Source organism: Mustelus asterias, unplaced genomic scaffold, assembly GCF_964213995.1.
Source record: "Mustelus asterias unplaced genomic scaffold, sMusAst1.hap1.1 HAP1_SCAFFOLD_194, whole genome shotgun sequence".
NCBI lineage: Eukaryota > Metazoa > Chordata > Chondrichthyes > Carcharhiniformes > Triakidae > Mustelus > Mustelus asterias.
This window is the reverse complement of record NW_027590187.1, coordinates 110,678-132,389: the sequence shown is the minus strand read 5'-3', so window position 1 is coordinate 132,389 and position 21,712 is coordinate 110,678. Positions and strand designations below refer to the sequence as shown.

General features: G+C 44.9%; 1 long non-coding RNA gene and 2 other non-coding genes across 3 annotated transcripts in view; 1 reads left to right on the top strand and 2 right to left on the bottom strand.

Annotated features, from left to right (window-relative positions):
* Positions 1 to 21,712, top strand: part of LOC144485434 (uncharacterized) — a 664,084-nt gene that overhangs the window by 533,715 nt on the left and 108,657 nt on the right. The gene's annotated exons all lie outside the window — the stretch shown is intronic.
* Positions 4,310 to 4,391, bottom strand: trnas-uga (transfer RNA serine (anticodon UGA)). Its single transcript has one exon. It is a non-coding gene; the product is annotated as a tRNA-Ser (tRNA).
* Positions 16,602 to 16,687, bottom strand: trnap-agg (transfer RNA proline (anticodon AGG)). Its single transcript is given in 2 exon segments — positions 16,602 to 16,637; positions 16,652 to 16,687. It is a non-coding gene; the product is annotated as a tRNA-Pro (tRNA).

Below are 21,712 nucleotides of genomic sequence, written 5' to 3'. Positions count from 1 at the left end.
GCTATGCTCACCACTATACCACCATCGCTTGCTCAGTTGAACTGCCCCTTATTTTCGTTAGATATAATTACACAACTTCCTCAGTTGCTGATTTCATCACACACCATGTGTGTCCATCGCACAGTTCATCAACTCAACTTGGCTTGTCTCGTTCTTCTGGACAGTTTAACTTCCCTTTTTTACTGTTGTTCCTGACTGAGAACTCATTGATTAGTTTTGACGCCTGTTCTTCATTGATACAAAGTTTACACTGAAAGCAAATTGAAGCTGGATTTTCCGTTCGTAACTCATTGACAATAAGAATATTCAGTGAGTTTCATTTTAGGAGTGACCCTCTCCTGTTCTGACCTGCAAGAGCTAATTACATAAGTCACCACTGTGATGGTCAGGAACTGGGCCTTGGTCAAATGCTCGCACAGTCACCACGACACCACCATCGCTCACCAAACTCTGCCACTCCCTCTGTATTTACGGAACGTCTACACAAGCAACGTAGTGGCATCGAAATCAGAGATTAGATAACCCTATAAACGACATTGCATTTCTGGGAGATTTACATTTTCCGTAGATCGGGGTAAGCAGGATCGCCCAATCGGAAAGCATATCTCTGGAACATGGAATTTGGTTAATATCATTTTTTGCGATCATTTTAATTGGTAAGAATCTTGTTGATGTTATTTCACTCCAATCCAAAAAGGTTCTGAATGAATGGCGACCTTGATGCACAACACGCGTTCAGCCAGGAGATGGCAGAAGTGAACAATAATTTGGATTTGCTGTTTGTGTCAAGACATCTGGACAGGAATGGAGCTGCCGCTGCCCGCGGAGCTGGCCAAGCAGGAGGCACAGATACTGACCAACTGCACCCTCTCCAAATAATTAATGAACAAACGAAAAACAAGCGCAACTGATCTTTTAAGAAACTATGACAGTCTCTGAAAGCTTTATATTAACACCTCTTGAAGAATCAACTTGCTGTAACGAATTCAATATGAACCGTTTCAATTTTCAGCCCTATTCATGGCCAGTTCACAAACAGGCATTGATTGGTTAGAAGTTGTAATGTTTTCAGAGAACAGTTATCAATATTCTCAGAGAAGTGAAACAGCCGCCCAAACTGCATTGAATCCCGACAGTACTGAAGAAGGCCATTCGGCCCATCGAGCCTGTGCAAACAACAATCCCATGCAGGCCCTATCCCCGTAACCAACGTATTAAACATGCTAAAGCTCCTGCCACGAAGGGGAAATTTTACATGACCATTGCACCTAACCCGGCACTCGTTTTCATGGCGGAACTGCCGACTCTGGAATGACAAAATCTGCCACGAGGGCCGCAACTGAAGCGGCGTCTGCTTTGGAGCTTCTGAAACCACATGTTCTCATGCTGGAAACTCTGCCCAAAGCTGGTGTCCTGATTGGAATTGATTGCCAGCTCGAGTTTCTCATTTGGATGACGTATATGAAATGGTGCTGGACTATTCACCCTCAAACCTGTGGAACTCGGAGCTGAAACTACACCTTGGTTCGTGAACCTCAAAATAAGTCATCAGTTCACCCTCAATAAGTGGGTCAACATGGAGACAGAGGAAATGCATCCTCGACCAAGATCGGATTCAAACCCACGCGTGCATAGCACAATGGAGCAGCAGTTCATCGCCTTAACTGCTCGCCCACCTCGCCATGCGATAACTATGCCCCAAATCAGCTCTTGTGTTCTTAACAGCCGTAACATTTCTCCCGCAGAATAATGTTGTGCTTCTGCTCTCTTGTTAATCTCCGTTCGCTGTTACTCTTCCATTCGATTTAAATCCACGGAAAGGAAGACGTTTCTCCTCTCTGATCCCTGTTTGACTTTGAAGTCGCAGAAAATAAACCAGATGCAAAAAGCGGCTAGCAGTGTGAGCTTGGAGCCGGTATCGTGTCGAACTCCAAATCTGAAGGTTGCGTATTCAAATCATGTCAAGCTCACGGCGCTTTTCTGCAGATGCCTCTGGGAAAGTTGACTGTTCGCAAATGTTTCCGAAATTCTAGATTTCAAATTATGATGAATTGATATTTTAGGGATGCTTCCGATTTCCACACGCAGATCATATTTTTGCAGTTTGTAAACTGAAAGCAAGATCCACGGTCCGAGATGATTCTCGGTGTCATCAAAGCGGAGAGCCGACTGGTGATGATTTAACCAGAGGATTCACACCTCAGGCGTGGAGCAAGGCTGAGAAGATGGGGACTTTATCAATAATCTCAACCGATACGGGAATTGATCCCGAGTCTTTGGCTAAATCTGCTGTCCAGCCAACTGAGCTGAACCTGGGACAAATGCGCTGTATCACCCACAGTAATACAAATCAAGATGACGAAGCAAATTTGCTGTCAAGAAAATCCAGATATGCAATTGGACAGCAGCCGATTATGCCTTTTTGACACGAATGAGAACGCAATAGCAAAGGATGGTTTCGATTCAGCCACTTCTCAGTTATTAACACAGCACTCTTCCGCTGCGTCACTCTGCTCCGAAAGGTGATGGCTTTCTGCCTATTATTATTGCGCGGGAGCCAGTCAACCTTTGGTTGAAATCAAGAACACCCGTGTTGGGAAGCTCACCCTGGCTGGCGAACAACACATAACATCACATCGAATGTGACAGACAGATAGGTAGACACAGAAAAGCAGTAAGAGACTATCAGGGCACACACACAATGACAGACAGAAAAGGTGCCGAGCAAACCAGCAAGATACTAATTATTTATGAAAAGATGTTTTCTTTAAGTCAAAGATAGGCCCTGTTTGGAAATGTATTTCCTGTTGTGTAACTGTGCTCTCTGCTGTGTAACTGTTCTCTCTGTTGTGGACCTGGGTCTCTGCCGTTGACAGATCTTCACTATGGTTCTGTCAAATTCTTCCCTGTTGTATAAATATGTTCCCGGTTGTGTAAATATGATCCGTCTTGAGCAGAAGTTTTCTCTGTTCTGTAAAGGTGTTTCCTGTTGTGTGAAATGTTCCCTGTTGATGGTGAAGAAGTTTACTGTGGGAAACAAATCGACGGGAATTTCAAGGCCGCCATGACTGAAGCTTGCTTTCAATTCCAAGTTTATTCAGGCTGAATGGCCTACCCCTGTTTTTGTTTACTATCCATGTTTCTGTGCATTAAATCAGTGAATTTGAATTTCACCAGCTGCCATGGTGGGATTTACTCCGTGTCGCCAAAGATTAGTGCGGGCCTCTGGATTGCCAGCCCAGTGATATAACCTTTCATCCCTGGAAACAGAAATAGTTCATTCAGCTCATTATTCAACCTCTTCCCGAGAAGATTAGAATTCCCTCCACACAATTTCAATTAGCCGATTGATACAAAATCGTTTGTTCTAGTTGGGAACATCAATAATTTACCCAGACCAAATAGATATTGTGGAATTATTCGGATCTCAAAATACTAAGATGAGTGTGAATTTACTGATCAAAGTTACAAGGAACGTAATTCTGAAAAAGATCCCTGCAATTTCTGGAAGAAACCATGGATTTCTGTTCATGGACGAGAGCTCGGTTTTCAGAAGGTTCCACCAAATTTCTATAAAGAGTGACTGAGCTCGAAGCTGCAATTTTCAGAGAGCAGCACTGAATTCAAACGCTATGCCTGTTAGGCCATGCTTAACCACCTGAATGGCGACTGCCTTTTTGTGGAGTATGTGGAATATTCCATGTTCCAGTCCTGTTCAGGCCCCCTCCCGCATCTATTTTTCCGTGACATCGATGACTGTATTGGTACCTCTTTCTGCTCTCGTCTGCAGCGGGAAAAAATATAGCTACTTTGCTTCCAATTTCAACCCTCGCACCTCCACATCTCCGACACTTCCCCATCCTTCCTTTACCTCTCTGTCTCCAATTCTGGATAGATTGACCACCAGTACTTAAAACCCTACCGACTCACACGTCGAGTCCAGATCCTCATTCCCTGATCCCTGCAAGGACGCCATTCACATTCTCCGAGTTTCTTCACCTCAGTCGCAACTGTTCCCCTGATGCCTCTTTCCAAAACGGCGCTCCTGACATGGACTCCAACTTCCTGAAAGCAGGGTCCCTCCTACCCAACGCTCCCTGTTTGACTGGGCTCTCACCCGTGTCCCACTCTTCTCCCACACTTCTGCCCTCACCCCCTTCTCCTCCCAGGGCAACGATCAGCTCCCAAACTACATAATTAAAACGGATATCCCGATTGCCTTCTTTTCCATCAGTTCAGATAATATTTCGTCCATACCTTCACGAAATCCAGTACGAATGGCGATCAGTTTTCCAGTTTGAACCGCACTCGCTGCGAGCAGGGCTCGAACCGGCGCGGGAAAACCCCACTGGATTTCAAATCCAACGCCTTAACCACTCGGCCATCGCAGCTGCAGATGCCACTTCACTTATCAGCTTATTAGCAGCTGATTATTTTCAAAGTTTATGTTTGAATGTCTCACCAGACAATGACACGCTATCTGTTGCGCCAGAGAGCCATACCTCCAGCAGTTATTTACCATTTCTGACATTGTCGAACAGACAGTACAAATGTACAGCAATTGGACAGTCACTATATTTCAAAAATCCTTTATTATCAGTGAACTGTTTTGGGACGTCCTGTGGTTGTGAAAAGAGCTCCAGAAAAAAAACTCCAAAAGGACACATGGCGGAATCGGAGGACAGGTGGCAGACAGATAATGAGGTGATTCGTTTTGGTGGGAAGACCCGCAAACAAACAATATGAAATAAAGGGAGTTTTGCTAGTGTGGTTCGGGTGGGTTTAAACTAATGTGGCATGGGGGTTGGGGTTCAGAACAATAGGTCAATAAGCATAGAGGCTGGGGACGAGGTTGGGGCCAAGACAAGGCCTAAGAGGAAGAGCATCCTGGGGGAGGGTGACCGCAGTGGGCCTGTAGATCTGGCGTGCATCTGCTTCAATGCAAGGAGCGCAACGGGCAAGACAGACGAGCTTAGAGCCTTAATGCTTGCGCGGAACTTGGATGTGGTTGCAGTGACGGAGACTTGGTTCAAAGAAGGACAGGACTGGCAGCTGAATATTCCAGGGTATCAGTGTTTTAGGCGAGACAGAGAAGGGGCTAGGAGAGGTGGGGGAGTAGCAATGCTGGTTCGGGAGCATATTACAGCGGTACAGAGGGTGGACAATTTGGAAGGGTCACGTAATGAGTCACTGTGGGTGGAGCTCAGAAACAGGAAGGGCGCAGTCACTATGCTGGGGGTATGCTAGGCCTCCCAACAGCCAACGGGAAGTTCAGGAACGGGTATGTAAGGAGATTCTGGACAGGTGCAAAACAAATAGGGTTGTTGTAGTGGGAGGCTTTAATTTCCCTTGTATAGACTGGAAATCGCTTCGGGCTGGGGGCCTGGACGGGGAATAATTTATAAAATGCGTATTGGAAGGTTCTTTGGAACAATATGTTGACAGTCCAACTAGAGAGGGGGCTATACTGGACCAAGTACTGGGGAATGAGCCCGGTCAGGTCATCAAAGTTTCAGTAGGGGAACATGTGGCAAATAGTGACCAGAATTCTGTAAATTTTAGGATAGTAATGGAAAAAGATGAGTGTTGTCCTATGGGTAAGGTGCTGAATTGGGGGAAGGCTAACTACAGCCGGATTAGGCAGGATTTGGTGGCTGTTGATTGGGAGAGGCTGTTCGAGGGTAAATCCAGTTCTGGCATGTGGGGGCCTTTTAAGGAGCAGTTGATAGGACTGCAGGACAGGCATGTGCCTGTAACGAAGAAGGATAGAAAAGGTAGGATTCGGTAGCCGTGGATAACCAGTGAAATTGAGGGTCTAATCAAAAAGAAAAAGAAGGCACACATGAGGTCCAGACAGCTAAAAACAGATGGAACACTGGAGAAATACAGAGCCAGTAGAAAAGAACTCAAACAGGGAGTTAGAAGGGCAAAAATTGGTCACGAAATGTCCTTGGCTGACAGGTTTAAGGAGAATCCTAAGGCATTTTATACATACGTTTGGAACAAGAGGGTTGTTCGGGAAATAATCGGACCTCTCAGGGACAAAGGAGGGGAATTATGCTTCGAACCAAAGGAAGTAGGAGGGATCCTAAACGAATACTTTGCATCAGTATTCAGAAAGGAGAGGGACATGTTGACTGGTAGTGTCTCAGAGAGATGTGTTGACCCCTTAGAAAAAATCTCAATTACAGGGGAGGAAGTATTTTAGGAAACATTAAGACAGACAAATCCACAGGGCCAGATGGCATCTGTCCTAGACTACTCAGGGAGGCAAGAGATGAAATTGCTGGGCCTCTAACAGACATCTTTGTCTCTTCACTGGACACTGGTGAGGTCCCAGAGGATTGGAGGATAGCAAATGTGGTCCCTTTATATAAGAAGGGTAGCAAGGATAACCCGGGTATTCTAGGCCGGTGAGCTTGACGTCCGTGGTAGGGAAATTGTTGGGGAAGATTCCTAGAGATAGGATATATGCGCATTTAGAACTGAATAATCTCATTCGCGATAGACAGCCTGGTTTTGTACGAGGGAGGTCATGCCTCACAAATTTGGTTGAGTTTTTTGAGGAGTTGACTAAAACGATTGACGAGGGAAGGACCATGGATGTCGACAATATGGATTTTAGTAAAGGGTTTGACAAGGCCCCTCATGGTAGGCTGGTGCAAAAGGTTAAATCTCATGGGATAAAAGGTGAGCTCGCTAGATGGGTCGAGAACTGGCTTAGCCATAGAAGACAGAGGGTAGCAGTGGAGGGGTCTTTTTCCAGTTGGAGGTCTGTGACTAGTGGTGTTCCGCAGGGCTCTGTACTGGGACCTCTGCTGTTTGTGATATATATAAATGATTTGGAGGAAGAAGGAGCTGGTGTGATCAGTAAGTTTGTGGACGACACAAAGATTGCTGGAGTTGCGGATAGTGATGAACATTGTCAGAGAATACAGCAGGATATAGATAGGCATTGGGCGGAGAAATGGCAGATGGAATTTAATCCAGAAAAATGCGAAGTGATGCATTTTGGTAGCTCTCATGTAAGGGGGAGCGATACAATAAATGGCAGAACCATCAGGAGTATAATCACACAGAGGGACCTGGGTGTACAAGTCCACATATCCTTAAAGTTGGCAGCACAGGTGGAGAGGGTGGTCAAGAAAACATATGGCATGCTTGCCTTTATTGGACGGGGCATAGAATATAAAAGTTGGCATATGATGTTGAAGCTGTATAGAACGTTGGTTCGGCCACATTTGGAATACTGCATCCAGTTCTGGTCGCCATACCACCAGAAGGACGTGAAGGCTTTGGAGAGTGCAGAAAAGGTTTACCAGGATGTTGCCTGGTATGGAGCGTCTTAGCTATGTGGAGAGATTGGGTAAACTGGGATTGTTCTCCGTGGAAAGACGGAGGATGAGGGGCGACCTAATAGAGGTGTATACAATTATGAAGGGCATAGATGGGGTGAACAGTGGGAAGCTTTTTCCCAGGTCGGAGGTGACGAACACAAGGAGTCACGGGTTCAAGGTGAGGGGGGCAAGGTTCAACACAGATGTCAGGGGGACGTATTTTACACAGAGGGTGGTGGGGGCCTGGAATGCACTGCCAAGCAAGGTGATTGAGGCGGACACGCAGGGATCGTTTAAGACTTATCTAGAAAGCCACATGAGCAGACTGGGAATAGAGGGATACAAACGAATGGGCTAGTTGGCCACATGAGCGGCGCAGGCTTGGAGGGCCGAAGGGCCTGTTCCTGTGCTGTATTGTTCTTTGTTCTTTGTAAAGCGTATAATTCCAAAAGTGGGTGCAGGACCAGCGGGAAATGTGTGAACTTGTGTATAAATCATTGAAGGTGACAGGATAGGTTGTAAATGTCGCACAGTATCCTCGCATTTAAAAACGAAATCAAAAAGCTGATACAAATTAACTGCAAAATACTCCAGATGTACTATTAGATCGCACATTAGATATTCTCCGCATTGCCTGTCGCCTGAGGTGTGGTAATCTTTTGGAAAATCACCACCAGTAAACTCTCCCCATTGAGAGGGAAAGCAGCTTCTGGTCATTTGTGACTACGGTAACATTACCTTTATATCTGTGTGTCATATTTTTTGATTTTATTTGATTTGATTTATTATTGTCACATGTATTAGTACACAGTGAAAATAATTGTTTCTTGCATGCAATTCAGGCTAAGCACACCATGCGTAGAAAAGGAAAGGAGAGAGCCCACAATGTAATGTTACAGTCATAGCAACGTGTAGAGAAAGATCAAATTAATACGAGATAGGTCCAATCAGAAGTTTGATGGCAGCCGGGAAGAAGCTGTTCTTTATTTGGTTAGTGCCTGTCCTCAAGACTTTTGTGACTTTTTTCTTGATGGAAGCCGATGGAGGAGAGTATGTCCAGGGTGTGTCGCTGCTTGATTAATCTGGCTGCTTTTCCAAGGCAGCGGGAATTGTCATTGGATGGGAGGCTGGTTTGCGTGATGGATTGGCTTCTTTCACGATGCTTTGTAGTTGCTTTTTGCAGTCTTGGACAGAGCAGGAGCCATAGAAAGCTGTGATACAACCAACATGAATGCTTTCTCTGGTGCATTTATCTGTATTCAGTGTGTCTTTTGCATTATCTGCTGCTCAATGAGGATTGGGATCTTTCTGATTCCATCAGTTGACCTGTGCGTGTCCAAGTGACTTGTTCAGTCAGCTTCCATAGCTGTAAAATAGTTTCTAAACTAATTCTGTATCTGTCAATCTTTGGTACTGCAACTGACTTTCTGTATCCGTTCATTTTGACTCACCGATTTATTTTGTTTATTCATTCCTGGGATGTGGGAGTCGCTGGCTGGGCCCGCAATTATTGCCCATCCCAAATTGCCCTTGAACTGAATGGTTTGGCAGGTCACCTCAGAGGGCCGCTCGGAGTCAACAACATTGGTGTGGGTCGGGGGCCACATGAAGGTCTGGACGAGGTAAAAATTCATTCCTTAAAGGATATTAATGAACGAGTTTTGTACTTTTAAGATAATCGATTCATGGTCGTTAGACTTTAACTCCCGAGGTTTTCACTAATGTCAAATTTCACCATCTGCCGTGGCGATGTGTGTGTGTGTGTGTGTGTGTGTGTGATTCTCACATAATCAGTCTGTTTGTGAGTGTGGGTTAATACTTTATATTCCCTCACAAACACCGTGATCCCGTTTGTTTTTGTGAATTCCTTCGAAGCACTTGTACTTCTGAGACCTTGGTGTGCGGGTGGACGGTGGGATGAGGTTTGAAGGCAATGCCGCAGGGTGCTGAGTGTGAATTTAAAGTATGTGTGTCGGAAAGTGAACAGTGAACTTGTCTGTGTGAAGATCACAGAAAAGTTGCGTGAGCTGAGCCCTAGAGCAAAGTTTTGGGTTGTCAGTAAATTAACTCCTGTAATGAAGGAACAAAATCAGAAACAGGAAATGCCAGAAATATTCAGCAGTTCCGAAAGCAGCTGTGGAGAGATATTCCTGTCGCCAGGATGTAACTCTCCAATTGGATACTTCACGTTGCTCAGATCTGACACTCTCACACCTTCGTGAAAGGAACAGGTAGGACGGGAATTGGGTCTTTGTTGATTTGAGCAAACAGCGCAATGCAGCAATGAGAAGCTCCTCACCCCCAGTGGCTTGGGGAAGGATGGACTCAGATGCAGGAGTCTGGCTCGGCGTGAAAAATAGAATAGCACATCGAGTTTTTAATATAATGGCAATGAAAATGGAATTCAAATCGATTTGTGCAGAGATCTCACACTTTTGTCGATGTGGTCAGGAAGCCTGCGCGGTCCAAGGCACTTATTTCAGGTTGCAGTCTCCTCTGGAAGTGTCATTTAATTCTCACTCCTCACAATATTTTTTACTCGCGTGACACCATCCAAACCCGAGAAATCTCTCACTTGGAAGCACAAGGAGAACAGGTGCAGAGAACCAACGACTACCTGCAAGTGCCACTCGAGACACACACCATCCTGTCTTGGATATATATCGCTGTTTCTGTGACTGGTTTACAATCCTGGAACTCCCTCCCTAACAGCACAATATGCACAGACCCCACATGGACTGCAATGGCTTAAGAATAAATTCACAATCAAATACTCAAAGATAATTAATTTGGAAAATAAATGCTTCCCAGGTCAGCGACACACATATCCCGTATCAATGAAGTTTTAATAAAAAGTCACCTCGTGTCACAGTCGGATCACATCTGACTTCAGAGCAGAAACTATGTGAATAACATCCTGAACTTTTGTACCAGATTTGAGTCTGAATACAGTAAACGGAACCAGTTCACGATAAACCGCTCAATGTTTAGCGGAGGAGTTTCATTGAGCGATGTGTGTGATCCTTCATTGAAGAGTGTGTACAATGTCGGGGAAAGGCAGATGTGAAAGGTTTACAGGGAAATCGGTGCAATCTCGATGGACCACAGCAGGATTCAATTATATTTCTTTCATGAATTTATCCGAGACCCTGTAGCGTCTGTGGAGAGAGAAACAGGTCGATGCAGTGAAAGGTCACGATATGAAATGTGAGCTGTCTCACCTGTCACAGATACTACCAGACCTGAAATGTATTTCCAGCATTTCCCTGTGCCTGAAGTGCCTCCGTCAGGCTCCGTGACTTAGTTGGCTAATGCGCCTGTCTACCGAATAGGGAGATCCTATGTTCAAATCGTAACAGAGCCTTAATCACTTTCATCTGATCGTTGGAATCGCACGAGGCGAAATATCCATGCTTTGCAATTTAACGTTGTCTTTCCATTTACAGTAGATGATCTACAGAAACATATATATATATATATAAAGAATATTTCGAGGCTCCCCACAAATATCTCTACTATATACTTACACAATGCAGGTATTTTCATCATCTTGCTGTAAAACAATCTTCAACAAACTCTGCTGTAAATTCCACAAATTTGTGTTACCAATAGTAGAAATGGCGTCAAAGGGCGTTAGAATCATAGAATCCCGACAGTGCTGAAGCAGACCATTCTGCCCATCGAGACTGTACCGACCGTCCGACAGAGAATCGCACTCAGACACAGTTTTTGCGGTGCCACCCATCCACCCCGCTTATCTAACTACCCACGACACATCTTGGGGACCGAGGGGCAATCTAGCATGGCCAATCCAACAACCAGCTCATATTTGCACTGTGGGAGGAATCCAGAGCACTTGGTTTCCAAAGATAAGTTACCTGGGTGAATCAGTTTGAACTACACTCCAGAAGTTTGGCACTATCCAGGACAAATCATCCCACTTCATTCGCTTTCCATCCACAAACATTCACTCCCTCCACAACCGACACACAATGGCAGCAGTGTGCACGATTACAAGGTGCACTGCAGGAACTCAGCAAGTCTCCTCTGCCAGCACTTTCCAAACCCAAGAGCACCACAGCCTAGAAGGACAAACGTAGCAGACACATCAGACTAGCACCACAACATTGCAGGACGCTGATGTTTATTTATTGTTTACATTTATTCCTAAATTGTTGGTTTGCGTATTTCTGTTCTTTCGTCTTCTTTATGTTTCGCTTAGTTTCCAAAAGAAGTGAGATATCGAATTGATTGTTCCTATTGCTAACGCAATCAGCGGACATTGTGTCAAACGTTACTAAATCCGGCACGATTTGGAATTTATTCTCGAGTCAGTCGTTTCCCTGGGAGCCGAGTAAACAGAAACAGCATGGAGAGATGACAGAGCAGGAAATTTCAGATGCCCAGCAGGACCTGCAATCAATGATGTTCCTTTTAATTGTTCTCGACGTTATATACGAGATTGTTGAACTCACCAATCAGTTCCATAGATTCACCACCCTGTGGCTGAATAGATTCTTCCTCTCCTCGTTTCTAAAGGGCCGTCTCTTTATACTGAGTCTGTGCCCTCGGATCCTAGACTCTCCGACGAATAGAAAGACCTTTCCCACGCCCACTCTATCCAGGTCTTTCAGTATCCTGTAAGTTTCAATGAGATCCCCGCTCACCCTTCAAAACTCAGTTGAGGACAGACCCAGAATCCACAAACGCCCCTCATTCCGTATTAGCTACTGAAATTGCTTGGTAGCTTTTTATGATCTTGCAGGAGGTCCCGCACACCCCTCTCCGTTGCAGCGTTCTGCAGTCTTTCTCCATTTAAATAAGACGTAACTCATGTATATTTTCAGACAAAAATGATTCGCTTAACATTACGTTTTGTTCCATACAATCCATAGATTCCCGAAATTCCAGAATGAGACCATTCGACCAATCGAGTCTGCAACGATTCTCTGAAGGAGCATCTTGCAGAGGCCCACAGCCCTCACCCCGTTTATTTATTTGATGTTTATAATTACAACCATCGTCTCTGCAGCTACTTGCTATAATGTCAGAGAAAGCAACTCATCAGAAATCTGATGGAACTTCCTGGGAAACGAGTTCTGCTTTGTCAGCTGGAAGTTCTGCCATTTTGTTCCAAACATTGCAGGGCTCTTTCTCAGAATGTATTTCCTTGTTATTTTGTTCATTCGATTCTCTCATCTTACTATAATATCTTACCATTGAGTGCGTAACATTTGCAATGCGTCCGGAGCATGAGTGACGATTAGCGCAGCTACATTTTAAGGAAAGCTGGATAAGTATAGGAGAGAGAACGAATTTCAAAGACAAACAGATAATATTATATTAAGTAGTCTGGTTGGAGGATTCCGTCGAATCAAATACAACAAATGCTCGACTTTCAATAAAGTATAAGCAGGATTGAATTAATCCAGACTTACAAAGTGCGTCAGAGACTGGAAGATAAGTAATAAATCCACACTCACATTGCGAAGAAAGATGTGGAGATGCCGGCGTTGGACTGGGGTGGGCACAGTAAGAAGTTTCGCAACACCAAGTTAAAGTCCAACAGCTTTATTTGGAATCACAACTTCCGGAGTGCTGCACCTTCATCAGGTGAGTGGAGAGCTGGGTTTCAGAAACAGGGCATATGTAGACAAAGACGCAATTTGAAGATCAAGAATTTATAGGTACAGATATTGTGAGCAGAGAGAGGGATAATTACAGGTTAAAGAGGTCTGAATTGTCTCAAGCCAGGAGAGTTAGTAGTATTTTTCAAGCCCAGGCCAAATGGTGGGGGTTACATGTCGTGTGACAAGAACCGAACATCCGGGTTGAGGCCGTCCTCATGTCTGCGGAACTTTAGTTTCCGCTCGGCGATTCTGCGTTGTTGTGTGTCTTGAAGGCCGCCTTGGAGAACGTTTAGCCGAAGATCGGAGTTTGTATGCCCTTGACTGCTGAAGTCTTCCCCGACCAGAAGAGAACACTCCTGCCTGGTGATTGTCACGTGGTGTCCATTCGTCCGTTGTCGTAGCGTTTGCATGGTCTCGCCAATGTACCACGTTTCGGGATATCCTTTCCTGCAATGCATGAGGGAGACAACATTGGCCGAGTCGCATGAGTATGTACTGTGTACCTCGTGGGTGGTGTTCTCACATGTGATGGTGGTATCCATGTCGATGATTCAGCACGTCTTGCAGAGGTTGCCATGGCAGTGTTGTGTGGTGTCGTGGTTGCTGTTTTCTTGAAGGCTGGGTAGTTCGCTGCGAACAATAGTCTGTTTGAGGTTGCGCGGTTTTTTGAAGGCAAGTCGTGTCCGTGTGGGGATGGCCTTGGGTTCATGTTGCACTATATGTAACCTCCATCGTTTGGCTTGGGCTTCCATAATCCTACTAACTCTCCTGGCTTGAGACCATTCACATCTCTTTAACCTGTGATTATCTCTCTCTCCATTCGCACTGTCTGCAACTGTAAAGGTCTGATTACCTGACAAGACTCACATTCCAACCATTATCCTGCAGTTGTGTATTTGTCTCTAAATTCTGTGTTGGTGAAACCTACCTCCTCATTCACCTGATGAAGCAGCAGCGCTCCGAAAGCTCGTGATTCCAAACCAACCGGTTAGACTTTAACCTGCTGTTGTGAGACTTCTGATTGCGAACAAAGACAGAGTGATAAGAGGATGAATTATACACTCACAGAAACCCACAGAAACTGACAGATGGGCAATCAATTCCTCACTCAAATCATGGACCACACACAACATGATACAGGCTGATGATCAACCGAGAGACTTAGAATAGTTGCAACACAGAAGGCGACCATTCGTTTCTTTGAATCTGTGCTTATTCCCTTCAATAGAGGCTATCACAGACTTTTCCAGTCCCCAGGCCCTTGCCCGTCGCCAAAGTTCCACTTTGAAAACCCTCATTTGATTCTGCTTCTGCCATATATGTCAAATTATGCATCCCACATCCCAGCCACTCGCCAGAGTAAAGGAATCCTCCTGTCCCCATTCGCCCACTCTCCACCCAAATGAACCCGTGCATTGAGCCAATTGGAGTAGTTTGTCACGATCTAATCTGTTCAAATATGTCGATGTGAACTATTCAAGTATTCACAAACGTCTGAAATCGTGTTTTGCCTGAATCAATCCTCGTAACTTGAGGAAAAGGCAGTCAAATGACTCGGCAAATCCGAATGCACAACTTCCTAAATGAAGTGGTCAATGGGTTTGAGACAGGACCGAGTTGTAATTTAGTGTGAATGGACATTACAGAGAGAGCTCTGCCGGATGACAGGGATTGAATATTCAGGGGTGTATGGCTTTCAAGATGAATAGAATTCAAGGAAAAGGTGGAGGGTCAGCTCAGTTAATCAAGGATGGCATTGGTGCAATAGTTAGAAATCCCCTTGGTTCAGCAGATCAGAATGTAGAATCACTTAGGTTGGCGTTAAGGAATCTTCGCGATGGAAGATTCAAAAAACGTTCCAGTAGTAACTGTAAATCAGGGGGTAGAAGGGAGAGCGGAACGCGGTGAAATTACAATCACGAGTGGCAGCTTTACTGAGCAAGCTGGTGGAGCTGTGAACTGACAGGTCTCGGGGTCCACATGGGCATCAATATATGCTCTTAAATTGCTAATTAGATTTTGGATCGAGTTGTATTAATTTCCCAAAATTCCGAGGTTCTGCAAAATCATAGAATCATAATATCCATCGTGTGCCGAAAGAAGCAATTCGGTCCATCGAGTCCACCAGCACTCTCCCACAGAGCCTCCCACACCGGCCATAAAACTGTACACCACACAACCCCGCTAATTCCCCGAACCTACACAATGTGAGATGGTAAGGCACAATTTAGCACGGCCAATCATCAGAATGAAAAGTGGCAAAGAGAACCCATCTATTCAAGAACGGAGAGAGACAGCGAAAGAGACTTCATAGGCCAGATAGTGAGATGTCTGTCATGTGGAAGATGTGAAAATCAGTCTGAAAGGAGTTCCGAGCTGAACATTTAGCAAAACCCCGTCTATTTGCGAAGAGTCAGCCCGTTTTTGTTTAATCAGATTGTTGCACCTCTTTGAAGGAGAGACATGCGCTGTGAATCAAGGGGAATCTGAAGACGTGCTGTACTTGCATTTTCAGAAGAAAATGGATAATATGCCTCGTCAAAGTTTCTTGCGGGAAATAAAAACTCATGCTGTTGCAGGTAACATATTAGCCTTGATGGAAGATTGACTGGATGGCCGCAAACAGAAGAGAATGCAAAAATGCCTCTCTTTGTTCTAATTGGCAGGATGTGACAAGTCGAATCACGTCCAGTGCTCTGTCCTGGGGCCTCAACTTTTTGCAAATTCTATCATGCTTTCGATGAGGGGAATGAATACATGAGAGCGAACGGTGCAAATGACACAAAGGGAGGAAATTATTTTGTGAAAGAGGATATAAGGTACTTATAGTTGGATATAGATAGGTGGAGTGAGTGGGCAGCTAGAATATAATGTTAGAAAAAGTGAAGTTGTTCACTTTGGCAGGAAGAACAAAAAAAATCAGAGAATTATTTAAATATCGAACGGCTGCAGAATGCGGAGGTGCAGAGGAATCTTGTTGTTCTAGTGTATGGGTCAGGATAGTTAGCCTGCAAATACAGCAATAATTAAGAAGGCTAATGGGATGGTATTCTTTATTAGGAGATTATTTTAAGGCGAGGCTAGATATATTACTGTTAGGCAAGAGGATAATAGTTGTCACGGGTAGAGGAGAATGTGGAAATTGAAACACAAACGGATCAGCCATGATCTTATTGAATGATGGGGCAGGCACGCGGAGCCGAATGGCCTTGTTCTGTTCCTATTCCCTTTGTTCGTGTGTATGTATCCTGATTGGTAATTTCCCCTGAACTGGATTGCTGAAACGCACCAATACTAATCGTTTAGCGGGAGCACCAGCATGAAAGTAAAATATGGAAAAATTAAAATCAAACTGGGATTCTCAGCTCTGTCAGTCTGTACGGTCTTCAGACAAGATAACAGCTGACTGCATTTAGCCAGCTTCCTGAATCCACAATCGTGCGGATTTTCATTCGCTGTATTGGGATAAACTCAGAGACCCACACCATGGCCAAATGATCTGAAATCTAGTGATTCGTTTCCCTCGTTTCCTGCAGTCATATAATCCTTGCAATGACTTCCTGGAAACACAAATCTGCTCCCGATTTCAGTCATTCTCGTCATCTCCATCGCAAAAAGTTATGAGAACAACCGTGGGCTCGTTCGGGATTTGAACCCGGGACCTCTCGCATTTTAAAGCAATTACCCTAAGCGAGAATCATACCCCTAGACCAACGAGCCAATCGCCGAAACGCCACGTAATGAAAACATCTTTTCAATGTCCCCCACAGCTTATCAACCATATTTTCAGAACAGAATTGTAAAATCAGGAATGTTACCGAACAATATTCCATTTCACTGTCCTGGTGAAGATCAGAAGCAGTGATATCAGTTTTCACCACTTGCCAAGTCGGCCTGTGGTTGTAACTCGCCAGTCGCATGGGTAATCTCATTTTGACAGTCAGATTTGATTTGATTTATTATTGTCACGTGTATTAGTACACAGTGAAAAGAATTGTTTCCTTTGCGCTATGCAGACAAAGCAAACGGTACATAGGGAAGAAAAGGAGGGAATGCAGCCTGTAGTGTCACAATCACAGCTAGGGTGGAGTGACAAATCAACTTGCAGCGAGTAGTAAGTTTAGTTGGCCTTTTGGGAGAAATTAGAAGTCATCCTGACTTCATCAGTGGCCTCATGGTTAAGGTGTGAGTGATGTGAATCATGATGTTGTCAAATGAATGTCTGTTTCAGTCTTTCCGCGGTGAGTTTTCATGCTGAGGAGAAACATGTAGGAGGTGGTCTGGGAATGTTTCACACTGCTCCATTCCCAACATTCCCTGACCAGATGGGATGGAAATTTCCGATCTTTGCAGCAGCTCCATTTCCAACATATTCCATCTGGGTGGATATCCAGGAGTGATGGTGAGAGGGACCTTATTCCCCAACTCTTGATGGATGGAAAATCAAATGGAAGGAGACGGTTCACAAGCTTTTGGGTTGCTGACGAGATGGCCGAGCGGTGTTGGCGATGGTCTGCCAATCGATTGTGTTCTGCACGGGTGGGTGCAAAACCCACTCTTATCATTAATCTACAGAACTTTTCACACATTGCTTCTCTATATTTGAACACGTTGTATACAGTTACCAAATCTACCGCCTCTCAACCTCTACCCGTGACCTCCTGTTCAAGGTGTCCCCACAATGGGAATCATTTCGTCTACATTTACTCGATCAATCCCTTTTATTATTTCATATACATCACTCAGATCTCCTCTCATCCTTCTAAACTACAGCGAGCATCAACTCAAGCTGTTGAATCTCTCCTCAACCCTTTTCAACCCTTGGAATCAATCTGGTGAACCACCTCTGAACTATCCCCAACGCCACTACATCCTTCCTCAAATAAGGGGACTAAAACTGGAAACAGTCCTCCACCTTGGGTGGCAAAATGGTTTGCACTGTTGCTTCACATCGCCAGCGACCTGGGTTTAATTCTCATGCTGGATTTACAGCCCGAGTGGAGTTTACACGTTCTCCCCGTTGTGTGTCTGCTCCGGTTTCCTCCTAAAATCCAAAGATTTGTGAGTTCAGTGCCCTGTACGTTAGGGTTAGTTGCCCCTTAATGTTCTGTCATGTCTCGGTGAGAGGGATTAGCCATGGGATTACGGGGGTAGGGCCTGGGTGGAATTTTTGTCAGTGCAGACTCGATGGGCCAAATGTCCTCCTTCTGCACTGTAGGGTTTCTATGGTGTGGTTTCTATGTGGCTTCACGAACACAACTGTAACAGTACTTTTTTACCTTTTTTCCTCCAGTCCTTTTGTAACGAAAAGTAAAGTTTATTCATACGTCACAAGTGAGGCTTACATTAACACTGGAATGAAGTTACTGGGCAATTCCTGCAGTCACCACACTCCGGCGTCTGTTCGGCTCAATGCACCAAACCAGCAGGTCTTTCAGACTCTGGGAGAAAACAGGAGCACCCGGAGGAAGCCCACGCAGACACGGGAAGAGTGCGCAACTGTCACACAGACAGTGACCCAAGCCGGGAATCGAACCCCGGTCGCTGGCACTGTGCCACCTTGCCGCATAGCATGCCAGAAAAAAATACTTTTCTCCGTATACTAATACACGTGACAATAATAAATCAAATCTAATCTGACTGTCAGCATGGGATTGCCCACGCAGCTGGCGAGTCACAATTTCAGGTTGACTTGGCGAGTGCTGAAAACTGATATCACTGCTTCTGATCTTCACCAGAACAGACAGTGAAATGTCACATACGACAATTCTGTTGTGAAATAACGGTCGATAAGATGTGGGAAACATTAAATAAATGTTTGCATTAGGCAGCCTTTTGGCAGTTGCCTTGTTGGTCCAGGGGAATGATTCTCAGTTAGCGTGTCAGCAGTAAAATGCAGGGAATCCCGGGATTACCCTTTTAAATGTAAAATAGAGAATATATTACTGAAGAACATGAGAGAAATCAATTAATGCTTGCATTCAATTAGTCTTTTTTTTATTACATGCTGTACCCTCATACTGACTTTACGCGATTTCATGAACAGAGACAGCCAGATCCCTCTGCACAGCCAAGTTTCTTTCATCTGTTTTTCATTTGTATAGTCATTTGCCTTTCTATTTTTTTCGGCCAAAACAGATAACCTCACACTTATCCACATTGAACTCCACCTGCCAAATTTTGGCCCATCCTCCCAACCTAAATATATCCCTCTTTAAAATCTTTATCTCCTCTTCACTGCATGGTTTCCCACCTATTTCAATATTATCCACACATTTTGTTGTGTTACACTCTATCCCTGCTTGCAGACATTTATATAGACTGTAAAGAGTTGCGGTCCGAGGACTGACCCCTGCGGCACCCCGCTCGTTACAGTTCGCCATCCAGGGAAGGACCCATTTATCTCATTTATCCCGACCCTCTGCTTCCTGTCAGTCAGCCAATCCTCAATCCAATCTCGTATTCTCCGCTGATTCCCAGAAACCAGAAATGTTCAAGGGAAAGCTCCAGCTGCTGCAACCTCCAAAAATCATGATGTACTTTCCACATTCCTGACTCAGTAACATCACCAGAAACAGCTCCACAAAGAATTAACTGAAGTGATACAGTTCAATGGGGAAAATCAAGTTTCATATTGTGTGCATGTGGCGCAACGGTAGCACGTCCAACTCCCGGTCAAAACGTTGCGCGTTCAAATCACATCCGGCTGGTGGAGTTTCTGCACATTGGTTCCTCGATTTGAAATCTGGATAAAGTTCCCAAAATGATCAATTTCAACACCATGGTGAAAATGATGACCTAGAAATACTTCCGGTTTATACGCTCAGTGTCTATTTGTTTTGTTTTGCAGTTTCATATCGGAACGATGTGTTAGAGATGTGAAGTGCCTATTGCTTGTACAATTAAAGCAAAGTCCAGAGTCTCAGGTGAATGTAACTGTCGTCAAAGGGGAGAGCTGACACGTGGTGATTGCAGCGGAGGAATCACACCTCAGGCGAGGAGCAAGGCGGAGAACGTGGCCTTCATGAATAATGTCAATGATATGGGAATTGAACCAAAGATGAATAAGATGTGCAGCCAAATGAGCGAAAACTGCCGCCCAAGATGATTCAAATCAACACAATAATGCAAATTTACTGCCAAGAAAATCTAGATATCCCGTTGGGCAGCAACAGCATGTAACTTTTTGATATGAGTGACAACATGACAACAGAGGAAGGCTTGGATTCACCCTCCTCTGGGTTAAGGGACCAGGCCGCTTCGGCTGCGCCACTCTACTCTGGGTTCATTAACTTTCTGCCTCTATGTTGCGACGGAGACTGACAGCGATTCACTATCGCGTAATATTTTAGCAAGAACACGAGTGATCGGAAGTTCTGCCGTTGACAGAACGGTCGCTTAGTTTGGCATTCTTTCTGGATTTGTCCTGCTCTGTAATTGTAGAATGCGACAGAGATACAGGACTCTGGCTGGGTTAAAAAACTGTAAAAGCACCTGAAGGTTTCAATGTAATGTCGTGAAGTTCGTATTCAAATTGATTTGTGACGTGTTCTTTAATAACTTGCCAAGTGTGCCAGGGTGGCCGGGGGGTGAAAGGCGCTGAGTTAAGGTCGCAGTCTTTTCTGGAGGAGTAACTTCAACCCCCACTCCTAACATTGATTATTTCCCTGCACGAAGAAGCTTCCAAATCCGCGAAATCCCTCACCTGGAAGCACAGGGGCAGCAGATGCAGAGAAGCAGCGACCACCGGCAAGTTCCACTCCGACGCACACAACATCCTGACTTGGATATAGATGGCTGTGTACATGTCTGGCTCACAATTCTAGAACTTCCTCCCGAACAGCTCTGTGTGGGTGCATGGACAATATGGACTGCAGTGACTCAAGAATCAGCTCAGCACCAAATTCGCAAAGGAACATAATGTTGGAAAGTAAATGTTGATTGAGTCAGCGACGCCCACATCCCGGATACAATAAGTAAGAATATCATCTTTGTTACTTCAGGGCAGGAAACGCTGTGTGTGAATCACATCCTGAACACGGCTACTTTATACCAGATGTGTGTCTGAATACAGTAAATGGAACCAGCTCACGAAAAACCGCTCAATGTTTAGCGGAGGAGTTTCATTGAGTGATGTCTGTGATTCCCTCATTGATGAGTTTGCTCAAAGTCGGGAAAGGCAGCTTTAAAAGGTTTGCAATCTTTCATCTCACACTATCTGGGAGCGCCACAGTGGTTTGCGTTGCTGCCTCACTGTATCAGGAAACTGGGATCAATTTCGTTCTTGAGTTACTGTCAGTGTGTATTTTGTACGTTCTCCCCCGTGTCTGCGTGGGCTTCCTCCGAGTGCTCCGGTTTACGCCCACAGTCCAAAAATGAGCGGGTTTGATAGATTGGCCAATGCTAAATATGAGTGGGTATAGGGACAGAGCGGGAGATAGGGCCTGGGTAAGATACTCCTTCTGAGAACCGGTGTATACTCGATGGAATACTGCAGGGATTCTGTGATTCTTCTGCTACTCGATGGAATACTGCAGGGATTCTGTGATTCTTCTGCTATGGTTCAATCCACGATCCGACAGCGCATGTGGAGAGAGAAACGGGTCGTTGCAATGAAAGGTCAGGGTCGGAAATGTGAACTCTCTCTGTTCACAGACACTGCCCGATCTGAAAAGTATTTGCAGCATTTCTTTGTACTTCAAGCGCTATTTTTAGGCTCTGTGGCTTCGATATCCAGCCATCTGA